Source organism: Miscanthus floridulus, chromosome 10 (assembly GCF_019320115.1).
Source record: "Miscanthus floridulus cultivar M001 chromosome 10, ASM1932011v1, whole genome shotgun sequence".
Taxonomy (NCBI): domain Eukaryota; kingdom Viridiplantae; phylum Streptophyta; class Magnoliopsida; order Poales; family Poaceae; genus Miscanthus; species Miscanthus floridulus.
In genome coordinates, this window is record NC_089589.1 from 122,787,013 (window position 1) to 122,798,896 (window position 11,884).

An 11,884-nucleotide genomic window follows, 5' to 3' on the forward strand; every position below is an offset into this window, starting at 1 on the left:
CGCCGTATGGACGACGAAACAGAAACAAGCAGGAACCCCCAAGTTAGTACTTTAATAAGCCACCTAAGAGTCCTTATTTGGGCATAAGGGATATGACCACTGGCAATACTTAGTATTTAATTTAGAATTTTCACAATTACTTTTGTTTTAAATACACAAATGGCATGTTTAGTGTCGAATCTTGCTCTGATGCCGGCTGTAACCGAACCGACCAAATCATAAGAACGTAAGTACAAAAACAATCACCGAAGTGATCAAATTCCAGTACTTAAGCTCCCATAATCCCGGTAGTCCGGAAATCACGAAGAATTTCAACCAACTCTCGACATACAAACCAAGACCGTAGTGATTCAACACAACATATCATCCATTACAACATTTCACAAGCAGCATTCGGATTACATCCATCAGAGTTCAAATAAAATATTACAAACCAAGTTTGAATGTGCGGAAGCAACATAGTTTAGTACATAACTTCATAGTTTTAAATACATTACCAAGCCTGAGTCATGTCCCACAAAAGCATCATCAGGTACGAGACCTAGTAGAGACAGCGCCCAACGGTCTAGTCTTCATCCCCAGCTAGGAGAAGGTAGTACTTACAGCAACCAAAGTAGAACTGGTCATCTACAACAGGTGAGAGATAAACCCTGAGTATGAGAAGGTACTTAGCTAGACTTACCCGTCAAAACCAGAAATAAAAGACACCAAGGGTCATGCAAGGCTTATAAGGTGGGCTAGCTTGACACAGTTGCATAAAAGAGCTTATGATTATAGTAACCAGTTTAAACTTAGCATCAAGCTTATCATCATTTACCTGTCCACTAGATTAGCACCTGTACTAGAGCACTCACTTATTAGGAGCAAACAATATTAACCATAGCAGGTATAATAAGGCTGTCATCATCATATCATCATTTCTGAACCATTATGTTATTTAGTGTATCTATATTGGAGATAAGCCTGTCAAGTTCTCACTAACCGGGAGAGACGGCGACTCGAATCGAATTACAACTCAGCTGAGGGGGTATTCCTAACTCTCACCCTGGCATACTTAACAAGGGTAGCCGTGGGTCACCTTTGGGACAACTCAGGAACCAAATTTACGGGTTCGATTAGCGCCAGCACTCTCAGGGATTACCCTTCTGCCAGGACGAACAGGACTTTTAAATCACCTGCCCTTGGACTCACGCCTATGGCTCCCTTCCGAGGCGTACTTTATACTTATCGACTCCCGGCCTGAGGTGAGCTACTCGGCTTCGTGGTCGGTCTCTAGACCCGGCCAACTAAGAGAGAGGCATGCGTTCAACATGAACAGGAAAGGCTCCAAGATTCAGTCCTTAATCGACACAGACGGAGTCACTGCAAACCGGCAAGCCTCTGTCCGGTCTTTATTTCAAATTAAGACTGGTTCTTTTCCACGATAGCAAATATAGCCAACCGTGCCATATGTATCTTCCTATATCTCGCAGGTGACAGGAAATCACCTGACTTCTACCGTGTTAAAGCAAGGCTAAGCACTACATGAGCCTGAGCTACATAGGATTTAGGGTATCAATATCTAGACAAGGATTGGATAACCAATGCAGCAAGTGTTTGCATCCAACACCTAAACTTAATGCAACAATATATATATATATATAACAATAATACTGTAACTGCATTTCAGAAATTAGGAGGCTTAATATGCTCCAGGGCTTGCCTTTCACAAAGTTGCACGAACGGTGATCCGGGCACTCAACAGCGACCTCGTCTGGCACTTTTCCTGAAGGCTGCACCTCCTGAACCTCCGGTGTCGGCTGCTGCTGCTCACTCGGTTCCTCGAATTCCAGCAGTGTTACTCCCTCTGGTACACCTATTGCATGCCGATGCACAAAATAAATATCATGGATGCATAAGGAATAACATGATGCTCATGATGAATGAATCACAGTAAATGTTTAACGAAAACATCACTGGACACCCGTTTACCGAGTAAAATAGCTCTATTCAAATCACTTTAAGCATGTATCTAACTTAACTTAAAGAACAAGATTAACTTACCTAACTTGCATAACCTAAGACAAAGATGCTCATCTTCAGTTAAAGGCCTAACACCTAGGAACATTACCACAAACTTAGAAATAGTAAAGGCATACATAAATTAACATTTAAAGTTCCATATGCACACAAGTAGTCCCTTAATTCAATCACAACTAGAGTTCTACACTTCCAAATGACTTGCATGAAGACATTCTGGAAAGCTTATGAAATTCTCTACAAATCAATTGTAAACATCACAGCATGATACTTACGTTAACCAAATCGAATTCCAGTAAATCTAGAATCTGTCCAGAAATGATAGGGTTACTAACTTAATCATTTAATGCTGATGCAAAAGCATAATTTGACCAAACCAAGTTTACCAACTTGTTGCACATACCAGAGGAACACTAGAAAGTATAGTGCCAACTTCTAAATAAATTATTTAATATCCTTTTCAAATTTATTTAGTTAATTAGGTGATTAAAGCAATATATAGTAAAACTGTTCAGAAAAATCTACAAAAATTACAGTATCTATCTCATGCTTCACATAGACTACCATAAAAATTTCAAAGCCATTGAGCAAGCAGAACTTATTGTACCCAAAATAACAAGTGGCATGTCTATTTTTAGCATAATTAGGAAACCCTATTGAAAAGTGTCAAGCAACAGATTTCTTATTTTTCTTAGTATCATTCTAGCATATGAATAGCACTCACCAATTTTTACCCTAACTGGATCTATAGAAAAATTATGAAAATTCACTCAAGATCCACTCATGCAACAAGATAATTTTCTATCTCCTACATACAATGTCCAAAATATATAAAAATTTAACTACAAGCTATTCATGATATGAGCAGTACACCATAAAAATTTCATGCCATTTGGAGCTACATACAAAAAGATATAATTACCCCTATTTCTTGCGTGATTAAAAGAGATAAATAGAAACTCCCATTTTTATAAGAGAACATGGCATGGATTATATTTTTAATAGAAACTAGACATTATCATGAACTCAACAAAATTGGAACCACATCATTTGGATCTACCATCTAAGAGCTACATATTTTTGAATATATACACAAATTAGTGAAAAGAATAAAACAAAACACAAATAAGAAAATCAACTCCACTGCTGGTGGGCCGGCCCGAAGAACGGCGGCCCGCGAAGCAAGCACTGGCGTGGCCCAGAAACAGCGCGGCCTAGCTAGGCTCCCGCCTCTGCCGCGGCGACTAACGCGCGGGTCCCGCCCGACAGAGAGATAGATAGGGGAGGAGAACAGGGCGGCGGCGAAGCTCATCGCCGGTGACCCCTCCGACGAACCCGACGGCTCAGGCGCGCTCCCCACACCAATGCCCACCTATCTAAGCCCTCATTTCAAACTCTACTAACCCCTAGCAAGGACGACAGCGTGAATGGCAGACGGCGGCGCGGTCCGACGATGTTCCGGCGAGGTGACGACGCTACGACTCTAGTGGGTGACTCTACGAGCATCAGCATCGCACCTAGGACCTAGCACAAGAGAGAGAGAGAGAGTGGGAAGGCCACGGTGACGATTGTCCACGTGGAGCACCATCTCCGACGAGGTCAGCCATGGCGGCGGTGGAAGAAAACGGTGATTTCGCCCTTACCAAGGCCAAATTGGCACGATGGTGGGGTGGAGGAGGTATAGGAGATCACTGCGAAGCTACTGATGAGCTGGGCAATGTGTTTTCACGGTGGCGAGCGCGCACGACGATGGCAACACTCGGTCGGAAACAGGGAAACTGCTACGGCTCGGCGCTGCGCGCGGGGAAGGAGAAAGAAAAGCAAATGGAGCGGCGAGTGCGTCGGGCAGGCGCGTGGGGTGCTCATGTCGTGGCCAGCAGCGCCAGGATGCTCGCGGCGCGTGGCAGCATGATCAGGCGACCGGTGATGCGCGGCATACACACGTCGGCCGTTTTCTGAAAATGATCAGCACTGTAGCTCGCCTGATTCTCCGATTCAGTGATCCAACAACCGACTGAGAGAACAAGTTTGACGGTGATTAGCTCCTAATCCGTGATGATTTAGATCATGCCATAGTTAACAAAGTTGATCATCTATATGTGAACTACAACTCTTATTATTGGAGCTCGAGCTGGTTTGGCTTTGTTAGGGAGATACAAGGTGAAAAAGTTGGGTACACGAAACTGAATCCAGTTATAACACTTAGAAAATTTTCAAGTGTTTGAATCAGCCCTCAATTTTGACTTGCGGGCCATGTTTGAGGCTGTTCCACATATTTTCATGAGTTGATCATAAAACAACTTTTGTTCCTTGATAAATTAGCTACAACTTTGGTAAAGAGTGCACCGCCATGCAAAGTCTCTAAGTTGGTCTTTTGAATCAGTCAAACTATGGCACTCTAATGGTCAATTCAAGTCAAACCTCTCCCAAGGGGCAATTTTGTCATTTTGATCTACATGAACAATGTCCAAACAATTACCCTAAGTGTAGTTAAGGTGTATTAGACCATAATCAACCACTTTACACAAATGCTATACCCATTTCAAATGATCACATGTGACGAAGCAACAAAACAAGCAATTCACCCAAATGTTGCAATTCAATGTTTCACATGTTTCATGACTTTGTTGTTATTCTATACTTGTCATATTACTACCATGTTGTCATGTTTCAAGGTATGAGAATTTCATGTTGCATTCACAGGTTACACCATTACTATTCACAACAATCAAGTATGAAACACACACAGTTGAAAATGTTGCATATGCATGTTTCAGTAACAATGGCATGATGAGATAGGTGATGCATATGTTTATGAAATGAAATGCTATTTAGTGGAAGCCAAACACCTAGGGTGTTACATTGTTTGTCTGCCTCTCATATTTTATTAACATATTAACCTTCTATCAGATTTTTCTATTAGTAATATATTAACTAACCGTAGACCTGATGGGTACTACAGATGTGATAATAAATTAATACATTACCATGTGAACGTGATTATTGGGACTCATCTGATATTTTATTAACTAATTGTAAATGTAGGTATGTAATTTGATATTTTATTAATACATATGTTTTGATCTATTAATATAGATATTTCATTAACTAACTATAACTATAAACGTCGTTACTACAGATAATATATTTTGTTAATGCATTACTACAGATAAGATATTTTTGTAATGCATTACCAAGTGACGTGATTAAGAGGGTTCAGCTCATCTGATATTTTACGAACAATTGTGAATGTCGATATTTTATTAATACATATATTTTGTGTTATTAATAAAGATATTTCTTAACTAACTATGAACGTTGGTACTGTAGGTATGATATTTTAATAATGCATTACCAAGTGACGTGATTCATAGGACTCGTCACATATTTAATTAACTAACATATATTTTGTTTTCTTACTACAGATATTTTATTAACTAACAATGAACGCACTACGGGAGCTAGGGCACACGGCAAAGCCACTAAAATACTCGGCAAACCGTAACTCTCGGCAAAGGGCACACGGCAAAAATTCTACCGGCAAACTAACTTTGCCGAGTGTTTTTTGTCGGGCACTCGGCAAAGACTTTGCCAAGTGCCCAAAAAACACTCGGCAAACAATTTTTCAGAAAAAATAAAAAAAAACAAGCAGCCGTCTTCTCCTCCCTCTCGCCGCACCACCACCACGCCCCACCACGCTGCACCACCACCACGCCGCACCACCACCATGCCGCGCCACCACGCCCAGGCCGCCGCCACGCCCAGGCCGCCACCATGCCTAGGCCGCCGCAACAGCCAAGCCCGCCAGCACCACCATGCCCGTTGCCGCCGAATCTAGAGAGGGAGGGCCGGGAGGGGTGCAGCGCCGCCGGATCCAGGAGAGGGAGGGCCGGGAGGGGGGCGGCACTGCTGGATCCGAGAGAGGGAGGAGGGCTGGGAGAGGGAGGCGTCGGATCTAGTGAGGGGAGGGCGGGGTAGAGCCGGAGAGGGAGGGGAGGGGGCACGGCGGAGAGGGAGGGGAGGGCGGGGCCGCGCTGGCACCAGAGAGGGAGGAGGGGAGGGCGGGGCCACGCCGGCGCTAGAGAGGGAGGAGGAGGGCGTAGCGGAGAGGGAGGGGAGGGCGGGGCCGCGCCGGCGCCGGAGAGGGAGAAGGGGAGGGCAGGGCCGCGCCGGCGCCGGCGCCAGAGACGGAGGAGGGGAGGGCAGGGCCGCGCCAGCGCCGGAGAGGGAGGAGGGGAGGGGCGCGCGGGGGGTGCGGGAGAGGGGAGCGGGGGGCAGGGGAAGGAGGGGGTGTGCGTGCGGGGGGTGTGGGAGAGGGGAGCGGGGGGCAAGGGAAGTTCATTTGTGTCGGATGGGGACTTTGCCGAGTGCGCTGGATCTGACACTTGGCAAATAACTGGTATGCCGAGTGTTTTAATTTTACCGAGTGTTTTTTCGAAAAGCACTCAGCAAAGAGTTGTTTGCCGAGTGCCCGAGAGAATGCACTCAGCAAATATAAAAACACTCGGTAAACTCAAGGGTTCCGGTAGTGACGTGGGTAGATACGATATTTTAATAATACATTACTAAGTGACTAGTTAATAGGACTCATCCCATATTTTATTAACTAACCATAAAGGTTAAACACTCCAAGTTTTATTCTTCTGACAAAATTATATATAATGGCAGAGTGGGTAATTTTCTAAAAAATTAAATAGATCCAATGATGATATATGGCTAGAGTGTTTGATCTGACGGCCGGATGTTTCTGATTAATGTAAGAATTTCAAGCATTTATTTTTTTTTCTAGCGCATCTGTGAGGATTAACATGAAGCCTTCGTTGGGGCCTCTAATTAGTAATAGTAAGATTCCTGGCCGAATTCATTCCAGTGCACTGTTTCACAGCAACCGAACGGGGCCTTAATTAGTGGGTTAGGCGGCCGCACACAACGACAGGTGCGGCACCGCCGAGACCAACCCCTGTTGCCGCGGGCATGTTGCCACGTTGTGAACACAACATGACGCCGGGTGCGACCTGGCGGAGGTGGCACAAGACGTTATATGGTGGAGGAAGTGCTCACGTCGCGAGAATAACGGGGTTGTGGTCTCCAACAAAAACCAAGTTGCATATGCCTATACTTGGCTTCGTGCAACTTACCAGGGACCAGCATATATAGAAACTATGATCAGGATTCAGAAATTACTAGCTACTACCAGAACCAACGATTAGCATCCTCACAAGGAATTAAACGTATTATTTATATATCTTATATTTGCTAAAAATAAACTGTAGGAAACTAAAGCTTCTGACGTCGCGCGGTGGGAGCAATTAATATCATGGCGCCGGCGCCACACGGCCGTTGGCATTGGATCCGCCGCCGGTGACCTCAGCCGCTTGTGACGAAGGAGAAAACGCAGACGAATAAGCTTCATAAGCAGATGCACGTACATCCGCTACAGCCGCGTTCGCTGCCTCTGCCGCCTTGTCTGCCCCTCCCGATCTCCAGCTCTCCTTATATTCTCGGCCAAAGTGAACATAGCGTTTGCCCTCGCGGCCGCTTCCTGTGCCTTGGTAGCCGCTGCCTCTGCCGATGCAGCTGCTGCCGATACAGCCTCTGCCTCAGGCACAGAGTGCCAACCCCAGCCTCCTCCTCCTCCTCCACTCACTACGTCAGATATGGTTTTTAGGAGCGGCTAATAAGCATTTGTAGTGACGGTTCGGTCAGCCGCCCCTATCATACCGTCTCTACAAATCATGTATTTGTAGGGGCGGTTCTCAGACCGCCCCTATAAATCGATTTGTAGAGGCGGCTGGTGTTACCAGCCGCGTCTACAAATTGATTTGTAGGGGCGGTTGATACTGTAGCCGCCCTTACAAATCGATTTATAGGGACGGTCTGGGAACACCAGCCGCCCCTACAAATCGATTTGTAAGGGCGGCTACAGTACCAACCACCCCTACAAATTATTTTTTCGCTAAAAAAAAATTTAAATTTACAATTCAAATTCGACCAGAACATATATTTTTCATGCACAACTCCATCATGACTTATCTTCTTCTGCGATTGTACTGAAACTCAATGACAATACACATTTATTTATACCAAATTATAACAAATATTCCATGACAATACACAGTGCAAATTATTGTGCTTGTTGTTCATTTAAACTATAAGACTGCACATAGGTATATGAAAAGTAATGTGAAAACCAATCTTCGCTCGATGCAATTAACACAAGAGAGAACAAGACACACATCAATTGATGGTATATCTGCTCGACCTGGAAAACCATGTGAAATATCCATGCCAAGAATTAATGTTGGTATTTGAGTCACAACTGGTATCATTTGACGATGTTCCAATGCTAGTTTAGAGTTCATTCCACCAAGCTAGTCGAGAGGAAAAATCATATTAGTCAAGAAAAAAACTAATAACAGGATATATGTTCAAACAAGGTGCGGCCACAAATCAGATGCTGACAAATGTATACCTTAGCATTAATTTTCAGAAGAACATTGGTGAAATATTGATCATTCATCTTATTACTGGAAGCTGATGAAAGATGTTACTATATAGCTAAAAAAATCTTTCAATCCCTTAAGAATGTAAAAAAGATATAAACTGGATCAAAGTAGAGCGCCACAGCCAGAAAGTCACTGCCACCAATCTCTGGGATTATACAAGTAATTCAGATGACATAATACCGATGCAGCAAGAATGGTTCAGAAAAGATCTTTACCTTACTCTCACTGTTCAAGCGAGTCTTAAGGTTTGCAATTGCTTTAGAAACTGCTTCGTCACTCGCTGTCATTAACTTGGTGAAAGCTTATTTCAGATATGACCTCACACCGATCCCCCCATCTTGCTCTTTGACACCCAAAAGCTTCCAAGATTCTTCTTTGCCAACTAATTCCTGAACCTCAGGTACAGTCCTCAAAACTTCCTTGAGCTCCTGGACATCAGTATAAATAAGTCAGTAAATAATAATAATAATAATAGCCCACACTGATGATCTGCTGAAAAATATATAGTGAACAATTAGCATTCCCTTCTGAAAGGAATGCAATGGATTTAAACAACTTCACAGCTATAGAAAAGAGATAGAACATGCTGATCATGTAAACTGAATATCTCCCAGAATATAGTATGCAGTAACCACTTCACTGTCCCTTACTGCCTAATCTACTAGTAAAAAAAAAAAGGAACATCTTAAGAATATCTCAAGGATCGAGCTATGAATCGACATATTATCCTGACAATAGTGATCTAATTTGTTCATTATGGAATATGCCATAGAAAATTCAGTGACAATGACACCAGACAATGCTCTTTTGCCCTCCTTCAAACGCCTCCCACCCAACCAAACTAGCAAGCACTTTTCAAGAGCACCGCTGGATGTGATTTGGACAGGAGAGAGCTGCGTATCAGGGCCCATCAGCTTAGGTACCAATGTACCATTGGCCACGGGGTACATCTAGAACGGCTTTAGCGGACAGTATGACCTGTCGTGGAACTAAGGCCACACAGTCAGAAGCTCAGAACCTCACGAGAGGCGTGCGATTTACCAGCATGTGCATTCTACTTGTTTATAAACCTCTTCTGACAGACTGACATTAACTCAGAGCAAGAATAAAAATGTTCAGAGGATCCAATCGATTGTTGTATGCCATTAATTACTGGTATATATTACTACCAAATTCAATTACTACTTGTGAAGAATGGGATTAATTATTCGCAGAATTGATTAATTCATTTACTACTTATGAATGCGATTAAGTATTAGCATAATGACCAAACCCATGAGCAGCTAGCAGCAGCCGGGGAGATCCCACCCCACCTGACCGTCAGTCAACTCCACCCACCTAATAACTATCCGGAATCATCTGTGGAATCCTGCTGCCACGTTCGATTAAAGAATTCAACTAAGCCAAACAAACCAACCAATTTAGCAGCGGGCATCAGCTGATGCCATCCAAAGCTCCAAGTCAACGTCGCCACAGATTGGGCGGGGGGGGGGGGGGGGGGGGGGGGGGGGGGGGGGGGGGGGGGGCACGGCCGTCGTCATCGTCGTCGTACAACGTACCTGTGTGGCGGCGAAGCCGAGCGCGTGGGAACTCGTTGACGGCGACGGCCATCTCGGGCTGTGGTTGGCGTCGCGGTACGTGGCCGGGCGCAGCGCGTGCAGCGCCGCGGCGAGGTTCCGGTCCGGGTGCGCCTTGATCGACAGCGCCTTGGCCACGGACAGCACCTACGCGTAGCAGCCGGAGAGGGAGCCGCTCAGCGGACAAGAAAAAATGAGGGGAGGTCGCCGACCCATCGCGCGGTGATGTCGCGGCCGAGCGCGGCGGGGGACTTACGGGCGACCTAGTCGCAGAGCGAGGACGTCGGGCGCGAGCGAGGAGGGCGCGGCGGGGTGCGTGCCCCATCCAAAGCTCGGCGCATCGGCCGGCCTTCGCTGGCGAGGCGCGCGACGAACACAGAGCCAGATCTGGTGCGGCCCCGTTGGATCCGCCTCCTCGCCGGTAGATCCGCCGTAGATCGACTCCTCACCGTAGATCCCCCCGCCTCCGTTGCCGACGTGCCCTCCGCAGCCGTGTTCACCGGATCCACTGGGGAAGAGGAGGGACGGGAGGGAGGGCTCGGGTAGAGCGGATCCGCCCCGGAGGAGGAGATCCGCGTCGCCTCGCGGCCAGATCAGCACGCCATGTACGGAGACGGCCCGCGTTACGGTGGAGAGCCGCCCTGCTTCGCGTCGTCCCTGCCCGGTGAGGGCCGCGCCGGCGGAGGTGCCAAGAGCTGTCGCAGCAGCAGCCGCCGGGGCGCACGAGGGCCTCGCCGCCTTCCGCCGGGGCCAGTCCCGCGCCGCTGCCCGCGCATGCCAGCGGCCATCGCCCTGTCGGCGTCGAGAGAGCTGAGGGAGGGAGAAAGCGAAGAGAACGGAGGCCCCTCGAATGAGCACCTAAAGCCGAGTCTTTATTGGTCGAAGTATTTGTAGGGACGGCTGGTTATCGAACCACCTCTATAAATCTTAAAATCGGGGGCGGCTGGTGAGTGAGCCGCCCCTATAAATCTGACCTATTTGTAGGGGCGGCTCGTATGACCAGCTGCCCCTACTGTTTTATTTATAGGGGCGGCTGGTTCCTGGGCTTTCGAACACGCCACTGTAGGGGCGGCTCCATCACCAGCCGCCCCTACAAAAAAAAATTTGTCCCGTTGCTACAAACCGTTTTTTACGTAGTGACTTCGTCCAAGGAAGAGCCAAAGCGGGAACATGGCCGGTGAGCGAGGCAGCCGATGACGAGTTCAGTTGACGACGACGTGCAGGATCGCGTTGAGGATCGGTGTGGTTGTCAATCTTTTGGTAAGGTGAATGTAGATAAAACGACTATAAACGGGCTGCACTGCACCCACGTATATATATTACCGGAGGAAGGATCTTATTTCGTTATTATACAATAACTAGGCTAGGCTAACCGATCGGACTGCTACATGAGTTCTATCGGAACTCTTCATTTATAAAGTCCGAACTCTTTTATACACAAAACTTGCCGCCTATGAATTCCCTAATTGTTGGTAAATAAACAAATAAATAAATTATTTTCTGGTCATCATGCGTACGTATTTCTTTTTAGATAGAAAAATGGAACGGCGGGGTCCTGGGGAGTACGTGCTAATTTTCTATATTTTTAATTCCAGATTCAGGTACTTATTCATCATATTTAGTATCGGTTTTAAGTTCAATTTACACGTTTAGATGATCAATAAAATTCAAGATGTATATTATTTTGATAATACTCTCCTCAGGACATCCGTCCGTCGGGATGCCGTGCTTCCCAGTCGCCCCGCTCACTCCCGCTCGTCACCGCCCATTCCTGCGACGCTC